General features: G+C 42.2%; 1 long non-coding RNA gene across 2 annotated transcripts; it reads left to right on the forward strand.

Moving 5' to 3' along the window:
* The first annotated feature begins 12595 nt into the window (after window positions 1-12595).
* LOC136491111 (uncharacterized) lies at window positions 12596-16277 on the forward strand. Of its 2 annotated transcripts, XR_010767948.1 has the most exons (4): window positions 12596-13087; window positions 13549-13648; window positions 15313-15391; window positions 16051-16277. It is a non-coding gene; the product is annotated as an uncharacterized lncRNA (long non-coding RNA). The 2 variants fall into 2 exon arrangements; XR_010767947.1 differs by lacking the exon at window positions 15313-15391.
* The last annotated feature ends 5628 nt before the right edge of the window (window positions 16278-21905 follow it).

Below are 21905 nucleotides of genomic sequence, written 5' to 3' on the forward strand. Positions count from 1 at the left end.
ATACTAAATGATTTCAGCCAAAAAAGTCATGAATATAAAAGTTATAGAACTCATCAAAGATCTATACCTTTTATTTTGGTTATCTCTTCATCCAATAAAGTGGTAGTACACATTATTCACAAATTCATAAATCTCTCACATACTTTATAAAACTATATGGGAGATATGTCAATTTATGAACAATGTGTACTACCACTTTGTCGGTGAAGAAATGATCAATATAAAAGTTGTAGATCTTGATGAGTACTACAATAAAAGCTCTAGTTTGGTTTTGGTGAATTGATGAAACCCTGAGTGCTAACCTAGTTTATCAAAAGTGATTATGAGATAGGTAGCACTAGTCCAAGTGGTAGAGCAAATGAAGATCATGACATGATGATGGTGATGCCATGGTAATGATCAAGTGCTTAGACTTGAAAAGAAGAAAGAGAAAAACAAAAGGCTCAAGACAAAGGTATAAATGGTAGGAGCCATTTTATTTTGGTGATCAAGACACTTAGTGAGTGTGATCACATTTAGGTTCGATAGCCATACTATTAAGAGGGGTGAAACTCGTATCAAAATACAGTTATCAAAGTGCCATAAGATGCTCTAATTCTTTGCATTTGCATTTAGGATCTAGTGGAGTGCTAACGCCCTTGAAAATGTTTGTGAAAATATGCTAACACACATGTGCATAAGGTGATACACTTGGTGGCTGGCATATTTGAGCAAGGGTTAGAAACTTCACCAGCGGAGTGTCTGCCCATAGAGTGCGGACAGTCCGATGGTGCCACCGGTGCCCTATATAGAAAAGACAGAGGTCACTGTAAGTGACTAGACGCTGGTCTCGGTTGGACCAGCATGTCCGGTCAGTGGCAGCAGAGGGCGCGCTGTTTTGGTCTCACGATCGGATGCTGGCGCGAAAACTGACCGGACGCTCAGGGCCTGAGTCGGGTCAGTCTGACGTATGATGATGTTGAGTGACCGAACGTTGGGTGTGTCCGGTCGAGATGATTTCTCGCTTCTAGATTCATACTAGAAATGACCGGACACTGAGGTCCAGCGTCCGGTCACTTCGCAGCAACGCATCCAGTCATCACTAAACCGTTGGGATCGGGCACTTAGTATTTAAAGAGAAGGGACACGTGGCGTCAATCGTACGATTGGACGGTGGGGTCCTACGTCTGGTCGATATGACCGGAGCATCCGGTCACCCCATGTTTAGTGTAGTGAGTAGCCCAACGGCTCTATTTTATGGGGGGTTCTATTTAAGCCCCATGGCCGACTCAAGCTCACTCTCTTGACCATTTGCATTGACATAGCAACCTTGTGAGCTTAGCCAAAGCCCTCCCACTCATCTCCATCATTGATCCATGATCATTGTGAGATTGGGAGAGAATCCAAGTGCATTGCTTGAGTGATTGTATCTAGAGGCACTTGATATCCGTGTTTCGCTGTGGGATTCACTTGTTTCTCTTGGTGGTTACCGCCACCTAGATGGCTTGGAGCAGTGAGGATCATTGAGCGGAGGTTGGTGATTGTCTTCGGCTCTGATCGTGGTGATTGTGAGGGGTCTTGTGCCTTCCCTAGCGGAGCACCGAAAGATAACTCTAGTGGATTGCTCATGTTATTGAGTTACCTCACTTGTGGGTAAGTTCATGCGGTGTCCAATTGTGTGGACAAGGTTCGTGCAACACCTCTGAGCCACCAAACCACCAAGTGTTGGTCGACACAATGGGGACTAGCATGTCGGCAAGCACGTGAATCTTGGGAGAAAAATTGGTTGTCTCTTGCCCTTTGGTATACTTTCAATGATTGATTTAGTATTCATCTTGTGATTGGTTCACTCCTTTACACGGCGGTATAATCACCCTACTTACTTATTTATATTCTTGCAAACTAGTTGTAGCAAGCTCTTTAGTGTAATTAGAATTGAGAGTTTGCTTTGTTGTTTTAAGTTCATCTAGTGGAGCTCTTTAGTGTAGCAAGTATGAGAGCTCTTAGTGAGTAGTGACTTAGAAAATTGTGTGTCTAGAGATCATAGCAACTAGAATTGTTGGATAGGTGGCTTGCAACCCTTGTAGAGCTAGAGCAAGTTTACATTTCGCTATTTGTTATACTAATCATATTGCTCTAGTTGATTTGTAGATTTTTAAATAGGCTATTCACCCCCCCCCTGCCATATTAGGACCTTTCAAGTGGTATTAGAGCCATGGTCACCGTTTGATTAAAGGCTTAACAACCTCGGTGTCAAATTATGGCTCAAGTTGTGTTCAACCATGTGGGGAGCAAACCACCGTTCTTTGATGGCACATGCTATGATTATTAGAAGAGAAAGATGAGGATGTATCTTGGTTCAATCAATGATCAGGTATGGGAGGTGACCGAGAATGACTATGCTATCATTGATCCCGACAATCCCACCAACCAAGACAAGACCAACAAGTAATGCAATACAATGGCTCTCAACACCATATATAATGCCATTGATTCCAAGGTGTTTGGGCAAATCAATAATTGTGAAAGAGCTAATGAGGTGTGGAGGAGATTGGAGGAAACATATGAAGGCACATCGGCGGTGAAGAGTGCCAAGTTGTACATCCTCAAGGATAAGTTGACAAGCTTCAAGATGAAGGATGATGAGAGCATTCCGGAGATGTTCCATCGGTTGCAAGTAATTGTCAATGACTTAAAGGCTTTGGGAGAGAAGATCAAGGATGATGATGTCTCTCATCGTTTCTTAATGTGCCTACCTCCAAGATTTGAGATGTTGAGATTGCTTATCATAAGAGAAGGATTGAAGGAGATTACCCCTAACCAAGTACTAGGTGATGTCATGACACAAGAGACATACCGTGTGGAAAGGGAGGGGGATGACAAGGATGACAAGAAGGAAGAAGAAGATAAGAAGAAGAAGAGTATAGCATTCAAGGCTAGCTCATCATCATCCAAGAATAAGGGAAAGTCCAAGAAAGAATCAAGTGATGATGATGATCTTAGTGATATTGATGATGAAGCTATGGCCCTCTTTGTATGCAAGATGAGAAAATTCATGAAGAAGAAGGGCTATGGTGCAAAAAAGAGAAGAGATCACATCAAAAGCAAAGAATATGTAAGAAGATGCTACAATTGCAAGAGTCCTAATTACGTTGTAGCAAATTGTCCCTATAATAGTGATAATGATGAGGATGAAAAGAAGAAGCACAAGAAGGACAAGAAAGAAAAGAAGGAGAAGAGGATGACCTTCCAAAAGAAGAAGAAAGGTGGAGGCTATGTGGTCACATGGGATAGTGATGGCTCTTCGGATAGTGATAGCTCTAGTGATGATGACAAAAAATCTATCAAGAAAGCACTAGCAAGCATCGCCATCAACAACAAGCCCTCCATCTTCGACACTCCATCAACATGCCTCATGGCAAAGCCTACTAAGATAAAATATGATGTGAGTGATGATGATGAATGTGAAAGTGATGCTTGTAGGAGTGATGATGATGATGAGGAGGAGGAGTACACCATGGAGGAGCTCTTGGACATGTGTGAGCAAGTGCACACTTGCGTTGAGATGAAGAGAAAGGAGTGTAAAGAATTATGCAAGAAAGTCAAAATTCTTGAGCAATCCTTTGATGAGCTCAATGCCACTCATGAGAGGCTAATGGAAGCCCATGAGAATCTTGGCAAAGCTCACTCTAAGCCTGAAAAAACTCACTCATCTCTCATTGAGCAAGTCAAGAAGGAGGAAGCCAAGAAGGAGCAAGTGATCATGTCTTGTGATGTGGGACTAACATGTAATCTTATTGATGAATCTTTTTGTAAGCCCATTGTAGTTGCTCCCACTAACACGTCTTGTAGCACTACTACTTCTACCTCACCTTTGAGTGATGGTCTCACTTGTGATGCCTCACTAATGGTGGAAAATGAGACCCTCAAGAAGGAGGTGAATGAGCTCACTCATACCTTAGGCAATGCCTATGGTGGAGATGCCCGCTTGCTAAAGTGCTTGGGTAGTCAAAGGTTTTATCTCAACAAATAGGGATTAGGCTATACCCCCAAGAAAGGCAAGGCGACCTTTGTCACTCCCAAAGCTAGCTTTGTGAAGGGCAATGGTTGGTTTTGCAATAGATGCAAGCAAGTTGGGCATATATAGCAAAAATACAAGATTAACAAGAACAAGCTACCTAATATATCCTCAATTAAATTTGATTCTTGTTACATGCTTGTTAAGGGTGCCAATGGTGTGAAGGCAAAGTTCATTGGTACACTAATTGTGGGCCCAAAGAAGAAGGCCATTTGGGTATCAAAGACTTTGATAACTAACCTACAAGGACCCAAGCAAGTTTGGGTACCTAAACAGAATTGATCTTCTCTTGTAGGTTAATTATAAAGCTAGAGAAAGACATTGGGTGCTTGATAATGGGTGCACACAATATATGACCGGTGATTCAAGAATGTTTAATTCAATCAATGAAAACAAGAGCAATGGTATTGATAGTATCACATTTGGTGACAATGGCAAAGGCAAGGTCAAAGGGCTTGGTAAGATTGCAATATCCAATGACTTGAGCATTTCCAATGTGATACTAGTAGAGAGCTTGAACTTCAACCTATTGTCGGTAGCTCAATTGTGTGATCTTGGTTTCAAGTGCATATTTGGTGTGGATGATGTAGAGATTATAAGTGTAGATGGCTCTAACTTGATATTCAAAGGATTTAGATATGAGAATCTATACTTGGTTGATTTCAATGCTAGAGAAGCTAAATTGACAACATGTTTGATCACTAAGTCTAGCATGGGTTGGTTATGGCATAGAAGGCTTAGTCATGTTGGAATGAAACAATTGAACAAGTTGATTAAGCATGACTTAGTTAGAGGCTTGAAAGATGTCACATTTGAGAAGGATAAGCTATGTAGTGCATGTCAAGCCAGAAAGCAAGTTGGTAACACACATCTTAAGAAGAGCATGATAAGCACATCTAAGGTATTTGAGTTGATACACATGGACTTATTTGGACCAACCACATACACTAGCATTGGTGGGAACAAATATGGATTTGTGATTGTGGATGATTTCACTAGATGCACATGGGTGTTCTTTCTAGTGGATAAGAGTAATGTGTTTGCAACATTCAAATCATTTGTAAAGGGCATTCACAATGAGTTTGAAACAACTATCAAGAAAGTTAGAAGTGACAATGGTAGTGAATTCAAGAATACTAGAATTGATGAGTTGTGTGATGAATTTAGAATTAGACATCAATTGTTGGCTAAATACACTCCATAATCAAATGGCCTAGTTAAAAGAAAGAATAGAATTTTGATTGATATGGCAAGATCAATGTTGAGTGAGTACAATGTGAGTCATTTATTTTGGGCTGAAGCAATCAACACAGCTTGCTATTATAGCAACCGGCTCTATTGTCACCCCATGATGGAGAAGACACCTTATGAACTATTGAATGGAAGAAAGCCCACATAGCATACTTTTGGGTTTTTAGTTGTAAATGCTACATATTGAAGAAAGGCACTAGATTGAGCAAGTTTGAAAAGAAATGTGATGAATGCTTCTTGCTTGGTTACTCCACTACTAGCAAGGCATATAGAGTTTGGAATTTGGCTAGTGGTACTCTTGAGGAGGTTCATGATATGGAATTTGATGAAACAAATGATTCCCAAGAGGAAGATGAGAATCTAGATAATGTAAGAGGCACTCAATTGGTCAATGCAATGAAGAACATGGACATTGGTGATATAAGGCCTAGAGAGGTGATTGATGTTGAAGATGACAAGAATCAAGTGCTCTCTAACTCAAATGTGCAAGCTAGTGGTTCTCATGATCAAGTTCAAGCAAGAACAAGTGATGACAAAGTGCAAGATCAACAACAAGTGGCTAGTTCACCATCTCAATCAAGTGATCAATAAAATGCAAGCAATCAAGTGCAAGTGATTCAACCAACCAATGTTGCAAGAGATCATCCATTGGACACTATCATTGGTGATATTTCAAGAGGTGTGCAAACTAGATCAAGATTGGCTTTATTTTGTGAGCACTTCTCATTTGTGTCATCCATTGAATCTAAGAAGATAGATGAAGCTTTGAAGGATGTTGATTGGGTCAATGCTATGCATGAAGAGCTAAACAACTTCATAAGAAATCAAGTATGGGAGTTAGTTGAGAGGCCTAAGGATCATAATATGATTGGAACCAAGTGGGTCTTTCGGAACAAGCAAGATCAAGATGGGATAGTAATAAGGAACAAAGCAAGATTAGTGGCTCAAGGTTACACTCAAGTTAAAGGTCTTGACTTTAGAGAAACATATGCCCCGGTTGCAAGATTGGAAGTAATTAGGATCTTGTTAGCCTATGCTTGTGCCCACAACATCAAGTTGTACCAAATAGATGTGAAGAGTGCATTTCTCAATGGGTACATCAATGAGCTTGTGTATGTTGAGCAACCTTCTAGCTTTGAAGATGAAAAGAAACTCAACCATGTTTACAAGTTGAGAAAGGCTTTGTATGGATTAAAACAAGCACCAAGAGCATGGTATGAGAGATTGAGGGATTTTCTACTCTCTAAGGAATTCAAAATGGGAAAGGTTCTCTCTAAGGGATTCAAAATGGAAAAGGTTGACACCACTCTCTTCACCAAGAAGCTTAGAAATGACTTGTTTGTAATATAAATCTATGTTGATGATATCATATTTGGGTCAATAAATCAAGATTTTTATGAAGAGTTTGGCAAGACGATGGCAAGTGAGTTTGAGATGTCCAAGATTGGAGAGCTTAGTTACTTCCTTGGTCTTCAAATCAAGCAAATGAAGAATGGCACATTTATGAGTCAAGGTAAGTACATCAAGGACATGCTCAAGAAGTTTAGAATAGATGATGCTAAAGCTATTAGTACACCAATGGGAACAAGTAGAAGCTTGGATAGTGATGCTAGTGACAACATGGTAGATCAAAAGATGTATTGGTCTATGATTGGAAGCCTACTCTATGTGACTGCATCAAGGCCAGATGTGATGTTTAGTGTATGTATGTGTGCTAGATTTCAAGCCTCACTAAGAGAAAGTCATTTGAAGGCAACAAAGAGAATATTGAGGTACTTGAAACATACACAAAATGTTGGATTGTGGTATCCCAAAGGAGCAATATTTGAGTTGATTGGATATTCAGACTCTGATTATGTAGGATGCAAAGTTGAGAGAAAGAGCACATCAGGCACATGTCAACTATTGGGAAGATCACTTGTGTCTTGGTCATCAAAGAAGTAAAATAGTGTAGCACTTTCAACCACTGAAGCAGAGTACATTTCAGCCAATAGTTGTTGTGCTCAATTACTTTGGATGAAGGCTACTTTGAGTGATTTTGGAATCAAATTCAAGCAAGTGCCATTGCTATGTGACAATGAAAGTGTCGTAAAGCTCACCAACAACCTAGTTCAATATTCAAGAACAAAGCATATTGATATCCACCATCATTTCATAAGAGATCATCAACAAAAAGGGGACATTTGCATTAAGAGTGTGGGCACCGAAGATCAACTTGCTGATATCTTCACTAAGCCACTTGATGAGAAGAGGTTTTGCAAGCTAAGGAATGAATTGAACATACTTGACTTCTCAAATATGTGTTGATGCACCCCCCATTATATGACATGCCTCTCCTTCGAGCAAAGCAAGTTAAAGTTGATTGACATGTCATCCATCCATTACTAAGGACTTGTTTAGTGCATCTAGTCATTCCTAGTCATGTCCTAGGCTAATTCATGAAAATCAAATGAATTTGATGCTTGTATAGTACCACTATTGCTTGTATGCTTGAAATGATCTAGTGGTAGCATATGACATGTTTGTGGGCTTATAAACCTAGTGTTTGATCTAGAAAATAAGCTATAAGTGTTTAACTCAACATGGTACAAGATAACCCTTATTTAGAGGTGTGAAGAAGCTTGTCCTTGGATCAAACCGAGTTAAATATCTTTTGCAAGTGATCTAGATTGAACCAAATTGGGAAAATGATCCTCATTTCTCATGGTTTCACCTCAACCTATCTATAATTTGAGCTCATCTTTTATGCTAATTTTTGACAAAGGAGGAGAGAAATTCACAGAGATAGTAAGATAGGAGGAGCAAACAAATGAAAACAAATGAAATGACATTATAAGGTGATCAATAAAAAATGCACACAAGTAGGAGGAGCAAGCTCATAAACTTGTATGTTGTATTTGAATGTGCATTACATGGATTTGCTTGCATGACACAAGTTTTAAATTTCAATATCCATGCTTGTGTGGTGTACGCTAGTTATAGGCTTGAATGATGAAATGAGAAACTAGCATGCATAGGCTAAAGTAACTAGACTTATGGTCATTCTATGGAAACTAGACCCTCATTTGTAATGTTGATCTCATGGGGTATTCTAGTTTTTATGTATGTCTAGTTACCAATGGTGCTAAGGATGGTATATTAGTGCACTTCGATTGGTATCATGCTTCAAAGGTCCATCTCTTATACCTTAGCATCATTTGGTATACATTGTCTCCTATATTTCCTATCTAAGCATATGTGCAAGCTTCAATCCAAACTCTTAGCATATATGTAGGGGGAGCAATCGCTACTATATGGGAATCATGAAACTTGTTCATATTCTTTTACACATGGTAAATATGTTTGGACAAGCAACATGGATTCAATTGAATTTCAATTCATATCTTTGTGAAAGGATTGTCATTAATTACTAAAAAGAGGGAGATTGAAAGCGCTAGTTTGGTTTTGGTGAATTGATGAAACCCTAAGTGCTAACCTAGTTTATCAAAAGTGATTATGAGATAGGTAGCACTAGTCCAAGTGGTGGAGCAAATAAAGATCATGACTATGATGATGGTGATGCCATGGTAATGAAGTGCTTGGACTTGAAAAGAAGAAAGAGAAAAACAAAAGGCTCAAGGCAAAGGTATAAATAGTAGGAGCCATTTTGTTTCGGTGATCAAGACACTTAGTGAGTGTGATCACATTTAGGTTCGATAGCCATACTATTAAGAGGGGTGAAACTCTTATCAAAATGCGGTTATCAAAGTACCACTAGATGCTCTAATTCATTGCATTTGCATTTAGGATCTAGTGGAGTGCTAACGCCCTTGAAAATATTTGTGAAAATATGCTAACACACATGTGCACAAGGTGATACACTTGGTGGCTGACACATTTAAGCAAGGGTTAGAAACTTCACCGGTGTAGTGTCCGCCTATAGAGTGCGTACAGTCCAACGGTGCCACCGACGCCCTATATAGAAAAGACGGAGGTCACTGTAAGTGACCAGACGCTGGTCTCAGTTGGACCGACGTGTTCGGTTAGTGGTAGCAGAGGGTGCACTATTTCGATCTCATGACCGGACTGCTGGCGTGAAAACTGACCGGACGCTCAGGGCCTGAGTCCGGTCAGTCTGACGTATGATGACATTGAGTGACCGGACGCTGGGTGTACCTGGTCGAGCATGACCGGACGTGCCCGATCATGATTTCTCGCTTCTGGATGCTTACTTGGAAATGACTAGGACATTGAGGTCCAGCGTCCAGTCACTTCCCAGCAGCGCGTCCGGTCATCACTTAACCATTGGGATTAGGGCGCTCAATATTTAAAGAGAAGGGACACGTGGCATGCATCGCACGATCAGGACGCTGGGTCCTGCATCCGGTTGATATGACCAGAGCGTTCGGTCGCCCCATGTTTAGTGTAGTGAGTAGCCCAATGGCTCTATTTCATGGGGGCTTCTATTTAAGCCCCATGACCGGCTCAAGCTCACTCTCTTGGCCATTTGCATTGACATAGCAACCTTGTGAGCTTAGCCAAAGCCCTCCCACTCATCTCCATCATTGATCCATCATCATTGTGAGATTGGGAGAGAATCCAAGTGCATTGCTTGAGTGAATTGCATCTAAAGGCACTTGGTATTTGTGTTTTGCTACGGGATTCACTTCTTTCTCTTGGTGGTTGCCACCACCTAGACAGCGTGGAGCAGCGAGGATCATTGAGCGGAGGTTGATGATTGTCTCCAGCTCCGATCGTGGTGATTGTGAAGGGTCTTGTGCCTTCCTCGGTGGAGCGCCGAAAGATAACTCTAGTGGATTGCTCATGTCATTGAGTTACCTCACATGTGGGTAGGTTCTTGCGGTGTCCAATTGTGTGAACGAGGTTCGTGCAACACCTCTGAGCCACCGAACCACCAAGTGTTGGTCGACATAACGGGGACTAGCATGCCAATAAGCACGTGAACCTCGGGAGAAAAATTGGTTGTCTCTTGCCCTTTGGTATACTTCCTGTGATTGATTTAGTATTTATCTTGTGATTGATTCACTCCTCTACACGGCGGTATAATCACCCTACTCATTTATTTATATTCTTGCAAACTAGTTGTAGCAAGCTCTTTAGTGTAATTAGAATTGAGAGCTTGCTTTGTTGTTTTAAGTTCATCTAGTGGAGCTCTTTAGTGTAGCAAGTGTGAGAGGTCTTAGTGAGTAGTGACTTAGAAAATTATGTGTCTAGAGATCATAGTAACTAGAATTGTTGGATAGATGGCTTACAACCCTTGTAGAGCTAGAGCAAGTTTGCATTTTGCTATTTGTTATACTAATCATATTGCTCTAGTTGATTTGTAGATTTTTAAATAGGCTATTCACCCCCTCTAGCCATATTAGGACCTTTCATTCCACTTTTATATTCATGACCTTTTGAGTTCAAGTCATTTGCGATCCAAAAATTATGTTCAAAGTTCTCATATTTTGAAATTCAAATTTTGAATTATTCAAACAAAGTTGGATGGAGAAATGACCAAAATAAAAGTTGTAGATCTCATCGATATATAGAACTTTGGTTTCAATCATTTTCTCATATGAGTTCGTTTGAACAACTCAAAAATTTGAATTTCAAATCATGAGAGCTTCAAACAAAATTTTTAGGCAGTATACGATTTCAAATTAAAAAGTAGTCATCTATGAATTTTTATTACTCATCGATATCTATGACTTTTGTTTTTGTTGTTTCTTCATTCGAGTTTGTTTAATCATGCAATACTCACAAGTAACGAATATTAAGAAAAACAAGAACTGAAATTATTATAGTGTAAACCTGAGCTTGGGCTAGAATTATGTTTCGGACCATGATGCTCCCATGGCCCAAATAAGTGGCCGGACGATCTCATTAGTCCAAATTCATCCAAGGGTGGAGATAAACGAGCCTCCTAACCCTAACACCTCAACACCACCCACACCCATCGGTCTTCTCTCTTCGACTCCTTACCGTCTCCTGCGACTATAGTTGTCCATGCAGGTCAAGGCACGACGACACAACACGAAGCCCGCTTTTTTAGCCCGACACGAGAACGGCACGACCCGATGACATGCGGGCCCAGGCTGGCCCGGCCCGAGGGAGCAGGCCGTGCCTGGGCTGCTGCTTAGGCCCGTGGGCTGGCATGGCACAGCCCGGCCTGCGTCAGCCGGCCCGGCAGCGGCCCCGCCACCCCCCCTCCTCACTCCACTCCTCCCCTCCTGGCCCACCGTCCCCGTGGCCCAGCTGGCTGGCCCACCGTCCCCGTAGCCCAGCTAGCCGGCCCACCGTCCCCGCTCATATATGAGCGGATGAGCCGCACCCGCACGCCGCGACCGCGGCGGCTCTCCCCCGCGTAGCCTCACGCAAATACGCAACCACGCTCGAACGCTCCCACCCCCGAATCCTAACTCACCGTCTCCATCTCCTCCGCCTCCCCATCTCATCGTCTCCATCTGCTCCCCGTCCCCATCTCCCCGTCTCCAGCATCAGGCATGGCTGACGCTGGGCGACCTCGATCTGCTTGCCCGACGGCCATGGCGCCTCCTCCATCCCCACCCCAGGCGCGCTCGTGGCACACATGGCGGCCCCTGGAGGCGGCGACCCCTTCCTTCACCAGCAGCAGCGGCCCCTTCCCCCCACCACCACCAGCGGCGGAGGTGGCCCCTTCCCCACCAACAGCAGCGGGTGCGGGACGCGGAGGCACTCCGCGCTGGGCAGATCTACTTCGTGCTGCCCGCGGCCACGGCGCCTCCTCCATCCCCACCCTAGGCGCGCTCAAGGCACACATGGTGGTCCCTGGAGGCGGCGGCCCCTTCCTTCACCAGCAGCAGCGGCCCCTTCCCCCACCACCAGCAGCGGCGGAGGTGGCCCCTTCCCCACCAACAGCAGCGGGTGCGGGACGTGGAGGCGCTCCGCGCTGGGCAGATCTACTTCATGCTGCCCGCCGCCGCGCGCCGCCGCGGCTTGCGGCTCGAGGAGGTCGCCGCGCTCGTCGTCAGGGCCTCCGCCACGCTCTTCTCCTGGGCTGCAACACCTGGCCTACCCCTCTCTGGCTCTCTCCCTTCCCCTGCTGATGCGGGCCTCGGGCCGGCCTGGCCTGTTAAAAGGTCGTGCTTTCCGGGCCGTCCCGGCACGGAAAGTGGCCCGACGGGCCAGCTAGGCACGGTGGACTGGGGCGGCACAGCCCGACGGCCCTTCGTGCTCTACCGTGCCGTGCCCTACCTGGCCGTGTCTGCCCGTGACGTGCCGGGCGGGCGGCCCAAATGGCCAGCTATACCTGCGACTCTCTACGACCCCTCCCGGGGTGGCGCCCGGCGTGGCGCGGCCGCGGCACCTCGCGGCCCCCCCCTGCTCGCGCTATGGCAAAGGCGCGTGCGGCCGTGCAGAGGTGCTGCGGGGCAGCAGCCACAACGGAAACCCTAGCCGCCGGCCGAAGCGGTGGCCGCCCTTCTTCTCCCTGGCCGGATCGACAACGGGGTGGCTACCATTCTTCTCCCCAGACCGGATCGACAACGGGATGGTCGCCCTTCTTCTCCTCCAGCCGGATTCTTGACGAGTCGGCCGCCATTCTTCTCCTCCTGCCAGATCCGCGACCTGCAAACAAGCTATTGCGTGGCACTGGACCATGGCTCACCCGCTGCCGCGTGTATACACATGGAGCGTGGCGGGCGCATGGTCCGATCCCGTTGTCTATGCTTCTCCGTCTGGTTCCAATGCACCCACCTCGTCCGAGGCGCACGGGAGGCCAGTGGGTCTCTGGTCAGCGAAGCCGCGCCCTTGCTGGTGAGTTCTGGGCGACCCTATTCTGATCGCCTATTCATTTGTGTATGTATGCCGGCAACCTGTTTGTTTTATTTCCTAAGCGCACAAGAATGCGTCCAGGTTAGCACTGGCAAGTAGCCCCAATGTGCAAGTGGTGATGCTGATATGAATGAATCGATAGGTAGAGCCTTGTATTCTGTCTCCTTTGAGCGGGTTTCATTGCAGGTTTCATTTCAGCATGTAGTCTTTTCAGAACCGCTTACCGTGGCTATATGGATGACCCTTTTTGAACTTAGTGTTGCTGCTAATATCATTATGTATCAACTTCGGCAGAATAAGCTAGAGATAGTGAGGCTGGGAGATAAAAAAAAGTATCAATTTTCAGTTTGATCCATCCATATATGCACTTATTTCAGTTTTGTATATGTTTTCCTTCATGATTATCACAACTTGGAGGAGCTTTTTGTCCTCAACATTTATAGGAGATTGATGTGTCCTAGTGGTCACTTGCAAGAGCTTGTATCGTGAAGCAGTGGAGGAATGTATTTTGTTGTTTCCAGGTGCCAACATCATGCAATGAAGGTATGAGCCCGGTTTACATCTTCCAGTAACTTATGAACATATGAATGACACCACATGGTTTCTATCCTAGCATTGAAACATTTTGAGTGACGGAAAATTATGTTTAGTCTTTTACTTGAGATGCATGTATCCTTCTGTTACACTGTCCAGTGTAGTCTGACCCTTTGAGTTACCATTATCTCTTTGGACACCATTTATTAGTGTTATTAGCTTTGGTAACCTATAGTTCTGAACTTTTGGAGGCCTCCCGCTTTTCATTCGTCCATCGTTGATCTGCTCTCTCTCTCTGTTGCAGGCTGTTAACAGCTGTAGGTCACCATGTTCTGACTTTCTCTATTCACGTGCTTTCTTATTAAATTTAGTTAGCCAAGCTCGTATGTGTATCATGGGATTCATGGCTAATACATGCAAGGCCACAATGAATAATTGACACATCAATTGGATTATGCTCAGTTGGTTTTGTTAAAATTACATTTCATAATTAAAATGTGCACCAGACAACTATATATACCATTGTGCTCATTAATTGTGCCTTTGTTACCTAGTTGAGCCAGGTTGTAGTATTTCCCAGTTGCAGGTCAATATCATTCATGCTAGAGTGGTTGTTCAAACTCAATGCCATTCTGGATCAGTCAATGATTGCGTTAAACATGTGTGAATGTTTATTTAAAAGAAATTCAGATTATGTAAATATATGATATTTTGCTGCCTTGATATTTTTTTTGTGAAATGAATTCATATTTTAGTTGCAGTCTTATCGGTGTTTTGTAAATCAGGACTATTAAACTTATACGATTGCCGCGCTGCTCTAGAAAGACGATGGTAGTATCCAATAGATATGAGGATTTATACTGGTTCAGGCCGGAGCCCTACGTCCAGTCTCAGAGATGATCGAGTGCGTGTTCCTCGCTTGAATGCTCTGAAGTTCTTACAATGGGGGTGTAAGAAAGGTGGAAGAGAATGGAAGGACCTATGCTAGGCGAAGGGCTACCCAAAGAGAAGCTCCAGGAGCCCTACTACAATGGTGAATGAATGTAATGGTAGAGGATGTGTATCGTCCCAAGATGGTTGCCCTGGTTGCCCTTATATAGAGTTTGGGGCTAGGGCTTGTACAAAGAGGAGGTTCTCCCGACCGAAGGGTCGAGATCCTGAGGGAGGGCTTAGCTAACTTGGCTTGCAAGCTACGCCGTCTTCTGGTGCACGTTCGGTCGTGGCTATCGTCATGGTCTTCTGGTGCAAGTCCTCGGGGCGGTGTTGTCTTGTCCGATCTTTGTGGCGCAGGGCTGACATCTGACCAGACCGAGGTGACTGCCTCGCAGGGTCAGTGAAGCGTGCCTACCCTTGCCACAGTAGGTGTACCTGGCGGGGCTTGACCTCGCCCCATCCCTTTCAGGGGTCGCGAAGGGGGTGAGGTTGTGTGCTTTTCGAGCGCCGTGCGGCTAAGGCAGGGGGAAGAGGTCGTGGCTGACCCTGGCCCTAGCGTCCGGCTTGGCTCGCTCGGCTCTACTGGGCCTTGGTCATTCGGGCCTTCACCAGCTAGCGCATTGCAGGCCTCGTGGCCTGCTAACTAATCGGTGCCTTGAGACACCCCGGGGTTATAACCCTAACAAGTCTTCTCCCTAGTTAATTTCGAGGATAAATTCTGATGCACTATCCTTTCTCAGTTAGTTGTAGGGTCTTAAGTTTTGCTCTCTTGTTGTGTTGCGATGGGCCACTGCAGTCCACTACGGAGTACCTTGCTAGGTAAAGATCTGTTTCTTGACTTTGCTAATATTATTCTTAGCTATGGACTACAAGTTGCTAAATTTATAACTGAAGGCCATAAGCTGTACTTGAGATAAATTACTTAGGTTATTGTGTTTTTGTGTTGCTCCTATTACTTCTTGACTCTCAATAGAGATCTGTGGTTGCTGATGCTCTAGCAATCAGATGAACTTTGATACTTGATATACATCTTCCTATTTCTGTTAATCCTGTGCACTTATGGTAAAGCTTACTATCTATTACCTCTATTCTGGTTTCATGTGCAAATAAAAAAAATTGAATACTATTGTTGCATCCAATATAGTGAAAATCATGTTGATGTTTTGGTTTTCCTTGCTGTTTGGTAAGGCATGTTTATCAAGTTATGAATTGGATTGGAACAATCAATTGGACCATACAGATTTGTATCTTGGTGGGAATAAAATTGCAGAAATATATAGATGTTTGATTACTCCCTATAGATATTTGTTTTTACCACTTACCATGCTTGTATTTTTGTGTGTGTTTGTTTATCAAATGCACCTCTAGTATATGCGATAGCTTCCAGTGTTGCATCTGTTGAGATGATTCTTGTACTGTATGCACTCTATGGAACTATTAATCATTTCTTTCACTTTTCAAAATCTGTTGCTGTGTAGGTCCTTGTCACTTTGTTATCGACTATAATGAAAGGTGGGCGCAAGAAGTCAACTTTGTCTATCTGAAGGTGGCTGCATGTGTTTTATATAGGAAGCTGCAGCTGTCTTGTATTAGTGGTGTTAATAGATATGATAATCTTTTTGTTGCCTAATCATTATTGAAATGTAATGCTGTGTTAATATGTATCTGAACAGTCAGTTTTATGTATCGAATAGTGATATGTTAATTATATATTGAATAACAGCCCAAGGTGAGCTGGGCTGCATGTGTTTAAACTGTGTAATCATTTGGGCCCAAAAAAAACTGAAAGCTCTAGGAAGCCCATAATTGGGCTGAATGAGCCCAACCCAACCTAAATTTCAAAAAAAAAAAATTTGCTGACATGGCATGGTCACCAAGCTGACATGGCAGTGCTGATGTGGAACAAGTCCATGACGTTCTATTCAGTCACTACACGCTGTAGTCGCTCCTTGTAAATCTGTCGAACAGCTATTCAATGACGATTACAGGAACATGTCCATGACGTTCCATTTTGTCACTACACGCTGTAGTCGCTCCGTGTAAACCTGCCAAATAGCTATTCCATGACGATTGCAACCGTCACTGTTCTAGCGAGTCTGACGATTTTTTTTTGCTGTGATGGATTATGACGAGGATTCTATGACGATTTTCAGGAATCTCATAGATAGTTACCTATGACGATTTTTTAGTGAGTACAAGCGACAGGTCAGAATGAAGATGAAGGAACGGGTGAGAAGAATGAAGATGAAGCAATTTGTGAGGAGAACTAATTGATTCGTATTGGGGTTTTTTAGTTGGTCGAACCGCCGCCAAGGCGCCGATAGGGGCCGAGGGGAGTTTCACTAGTACAGAAACAAGCTGGACTCCCGGTTGGAAAACCCCTTTAGTCCTGGTTTTCCAATCGGGAGCATGAATCCAGGATTAAAGGTCCACCTTTAGTCCCGGTTTCTCGTCCCGGTTGGTAATACCAACCGGGGCTAAAGAGGCCTCCCGGCCTAGCCACGTGGGCCGGCCCTTTAGTCCCGGTTGGTAAATGTTTTCTTTTTTTGTTTCTATTTTTAATTGATGATTCGTTTTGGTTTTCGAATAGGTTTTCGAATACGCATTCTACGCTGCTAATAATATACGTATTCTACACGCTTATAATGTTCGAACATTTTATACAAACTAAAGTATGAAACTAACATATATATTACATGCATATACATATATTGTACGTTATTTTATGTACATATAATATGTATATATATATATTACCAATAAAGCTTGCATTGTATATTCTATCATATCCTTGGAATAACAAATTCACTCCATCTAGTTTGGCTTCCATGTTTCGTTCATGTCATTGTAGAACTCGCCGATGAGGTTTAAGACCTGGTCATTAAGAAATCCTACTATGGTCTCTTGAATTGCTTTCAATTGGTCACGTCGTATGACTTTTTCCTTCAACCATAGAGTCTTCAATAAAAGTTAAAGGAAAAGTATTAATATATATATATATATATATATGTGTGTGTGTTGGTCACGTGATTACTTATATATGTGAGCAATAAAAGAAATTGTGAATATATGAATATATTTATATAACATACTTTGAGGATCTCTTCTGGAGTTCTTTTTGAGTACACCATGAGGAACTCGTAAACATAGTATCCGCAGTAGTTGGTCCCCTGTTCTTGCCTTAGAACCCACTTTTACGAGAAAAAAGATCCAGTGAATTGAAAGCATGCATGGTGTTAATTGAATTATATATATATAAATGTAGCTAGTACTTACTTTGTGTGCGATTACGTTCAGTGGTGCTTTGCAATATTTCATGTGGTGTTCCTCAATAAAACTTTTCCAAACACTGCGCCCAATAAAATAAAAAATTAATTTAGCCTTTATTAATTGTTGCAGTTAAGAGATCGGGGTATATATAGTTGCTAGAGAGACCAAATTACCCTTGGATAATATCTATCATGTCTTGGTACTCTGTTTGCTCTTTTCTTAACGAGTCTAAGATGCTCAACCGACTATTGGCCATATCGATGACCATTAATATCCAGTGATTGCTGCATATATTTTTATACACAAATATAATCGACATTAACTAGAGTCAACATATATATATATATATATGGGAGATAGCTTAGCTAGTAAGCAAATAATTGAACAAATGTCCATATGATCGACATTAATTATTTAACACTCACTTAAAGTTGTAGGGGAAGAGTATGTCCTTGTTTTGTTGGTTCACTAAGAACCTCATGAGATTTTTCTCGAGTTTAGCTTTCCATTCAGGCGGGGGATTAGGGTGTTTGAATACGACATTTGGATCAACGAAACCGACATCATTATCATTTCTCTTTCTGAGTTCTGTCATCTCATATCTGCATATATAAAAATACAGTGTGAGGATATATAATTTATATATATATACATGTAGCTTTATATATATACACTTTAATAGTAGAAAATAATCACACTTACAAACAATAGCAGCTAATGAGACTTTTGTCGAGAGAGTCTAGGTGACATAGTTGGTGTAATTATAAAAACTCGAGATATATAACGTCATCGCCACGGAAGTAATGTTGGTTTCTAATTCAGACAGAAACAAAGGTCGTCTCTCCCCGTTCACACGCCGCTATGTACCACTTGTTTAGTAGGTACATTTGCGTACCCAGTTCACCTAAGGCCTCAGGGTTGTATAGACTCTTTTCATGTTCAAATTTCTTCCAAGGATCCACTTTCGAAGCAGATGATCCTTCAGCGAGCACTTGGGCAAGGTCCAAACCAGTATCCTCATAAAACCGAACCAGGTCCTCAAAATCAACGTCCAGTAAGTCTAAGTTTGAACCATATTCATTACGAATGATAAGAGGGGGGACTGATTGTTGCGATTGTTGTTCGAGTTGTGCAACACCTTTCCCTGCTCTAGTCTTTTTCTGCGCCGCCTCAAATGACTTGGTGAGAGAGCGGTCGTAGTCCGATTTTGGCAGGGTCTTTTGAGATTCCCGTTTTTTCTGGCCCACCTTCTTTCTTAGAAGATCTGGAGGTAGGTAGAAGTATGGTTTCTTCGGGTTCTCCCTCGCTTCTCATTGCTTTCTTACTTTTTCGAAGAATTTGTTCACATCTTTTTGTACTACATCATTTAATTCCTTTTCACTTTTCTCGTAAGACAGTTTTTGGGGAATAACTGAATTAGAGGAGGCTTTCTTCTTTGTTGGCTGATGGGCCAACGGCTTTGTTTACGGGGCAGACCTCTTAGGAGCTGGTTGCTTCTTTGTCATCAAGGAAGGCGGAGCAGCCGTTAGAGACCTCTTTGGAGGCATTGGAGACCTCCTTGGAGGTGGCGGCGGTGGCGGCATTGCATAATCATTGCCCGGAGCACTATGATGATCTGGAAATTGAATAATTGGACTTAGGTTGGCGAAGGCCATGCTATGTGAGTACAAAAAAATAATTAGGTATAAGAAATTATTATTATTAATCATGCATGTCAATAGAAATTAGTGAAAAAAATTATTTCGTTTACTTTTGTTCGTGCCTATTGTCTGGCAGTTGAGGAAGCGTCGGTGGACTAGAGACCCTAGGAATAATGATGTAGCACTTACGCCATAGTATGAATGTCTTCTCTGCTTCTCCTAGAGTCTTCTCCCCATCACCTTCTGGAATGTCAAGAGCCAGATCACTAAAATCTTTGTTAACTCTATCCAATAAGACACTAACATATCTAGGTGGTATTATTACCCCATGGATTCTTGGTGTCTTGGTAGGATCTAGAGGAGAAAAAACACCAAGAGCCACCATCATTGTGGCATTCTCTTTTGGAATATGTAGCTCACATGATGTAAATGGTGAAGTGATGTCATCCACGGGGAAACATAGCATTGCGTCATCTTGATTTGGCAACTCCGTGGAAGTGCAGCTGCTTTTCAACTGATCAGGGGGGCTAATATTAATGTTGATTCCTAGATCTGATGCCTACCTTTGGGCACTCATTGCTATTTGCACTTGCTTTATGATTTCCTCCTGCATTCTAGCTTGCATGTCTTTTTCGCACTCCTGTGCTTGAAGCAACGCCTCCCGTGACTCATGAACATATTCCTCCAACCTGCTGATCCGCGCTGCTTCCTCATCCTTTCTTCTCTGCCGGCTTCTGTAGGTATCTCTATCGTTAGGGAAACCATGCTCCCAAGAAATGTTTCATCCTAAACCTCTCGTTCGGCCACTATGTTCAGCAGTCCCGATGGCATACGTCAGTTCATCCTTCTCTCTATTGGGCCTGAATGCACCAATAGCTTTAGCTTATAGAGCATAAGAAAATCTTTGTGTTGCTCTTTTGAGTTTTGGGCTATGAACCAGCTTCCCAGTCTCTAGGTCCAGTCTTCCCCCATGAGCGAAAAACTAATTCTTCGTGCATTTGGGCCAATTGAGTGATTCTGGTGTGATACCCTTGGCAAGAATGTCCTCTTCCATTTTTCCCACTTAGGAATGGCAGTCGTGTAGCCACCTGATCCCATGCCATGGTGGTATACCTTATGTCGGGCATTCTCTTGGTTCCTTCTCACCCGTTCCTCACCCTCTTCCGATGTCTTGTACTGTACAAAATCATTCCAGTAGAGCCTCAACTTCGTGAGCGGGCCCCTAGTATTGAAATTGGGCGTTAGGTTCTTCTTGACGTATTTTGTGTATAGGGATTTCTTCCAAGTCTAGAATTGTGTGGCCATCTTCTTCATAGCCCACTTTCGAACTAGCTCCTTCAATTCATCATCGTTGATATCATCATAATCATTCGCTTGCAACGTGAAATGTTGAAGGATATCATCCCAAATTAAATTCTTATCAAGATCAGAGACAAAACTAACATGAGGCTCATTGATCTTTTGCTTCCATTCACAAGCACTGATCAGAAGTCTGTCCCTTACAAGGTACCCACAATGTTGCATGAATTTCCTTGCATGTGGACCAAGTGGTTCGCCTGTCTTGATATTGAAATCCGGTATTATGTAGCGCCCCTCCAATGGCTTTTTTGGGCCTCGAATATTTTTGCTTTTCATCGTTGTGGTCGTCGATCCAGAGGGCTACGTATAAAAAAGAATAAATAAATATCATGTGTACACATAATAGATTATAGATATTCAAATATATATATATATATAATATTCAAATATATATATAAATATATATACCTCGCTAGTATTTTCTTGCATAATATTTTCTTGCTTATTTTCAAGAGCCAGGTATTGACTCCCGTCATCTACATCCTGCTGGTCACCATCGGCAAATTGAGTGTCGGTGTTGATAATATCCATCATTTCTTCATCCATGTTGTCTCTCGAGGCAGCCATCTAGCTTTTACACCACTAGATATATCTATAAAAAATAAAAACCATATATCTATAAAATGGATCGAGTCATGTGCTTAAAATTAATTAAATAACTACACTCGAAATTCAAGTCTCCAAAGCATAACTTTGATTTCTTATTTTCTAGAAATATTTATTAGCAAGTGATATATATAACAAATATATATATATAACAATCTAAATTTAAAACTCTCTAATATGTATAACAAATATATATATATATAACAATACAAATTTATAACTCTCTAATATGTATGTATAACAAATTTATATATATAACAATATAAATTTATAACTCTAATATATATGTATAACAAATTTAGCTATATAACAATATAAATTTATAACTCTCTAATATAGATGTATAACAAATGTATATATATAAAAATACAAATTTATAACTCTCTAATATATATATATATATAACAAATTTATATATATAACAATAAAATTTATAACACTCTAATATATATATGTAA

This window comes from Miscanthus floridulus, chromosome 1, assembly GCF_019320115.1.
Source record: "Miscanthus floridulus cultivar M001 chromosome 1, ASM1932011v1, whole genome shotgun sequence".
Lineage (NCBI taxonomy): Eukaryota > Viridiplantae > Streptophyta > Magnoliopsida > Poales > Poaceae > Miscanthus > Miscanthus floridulus.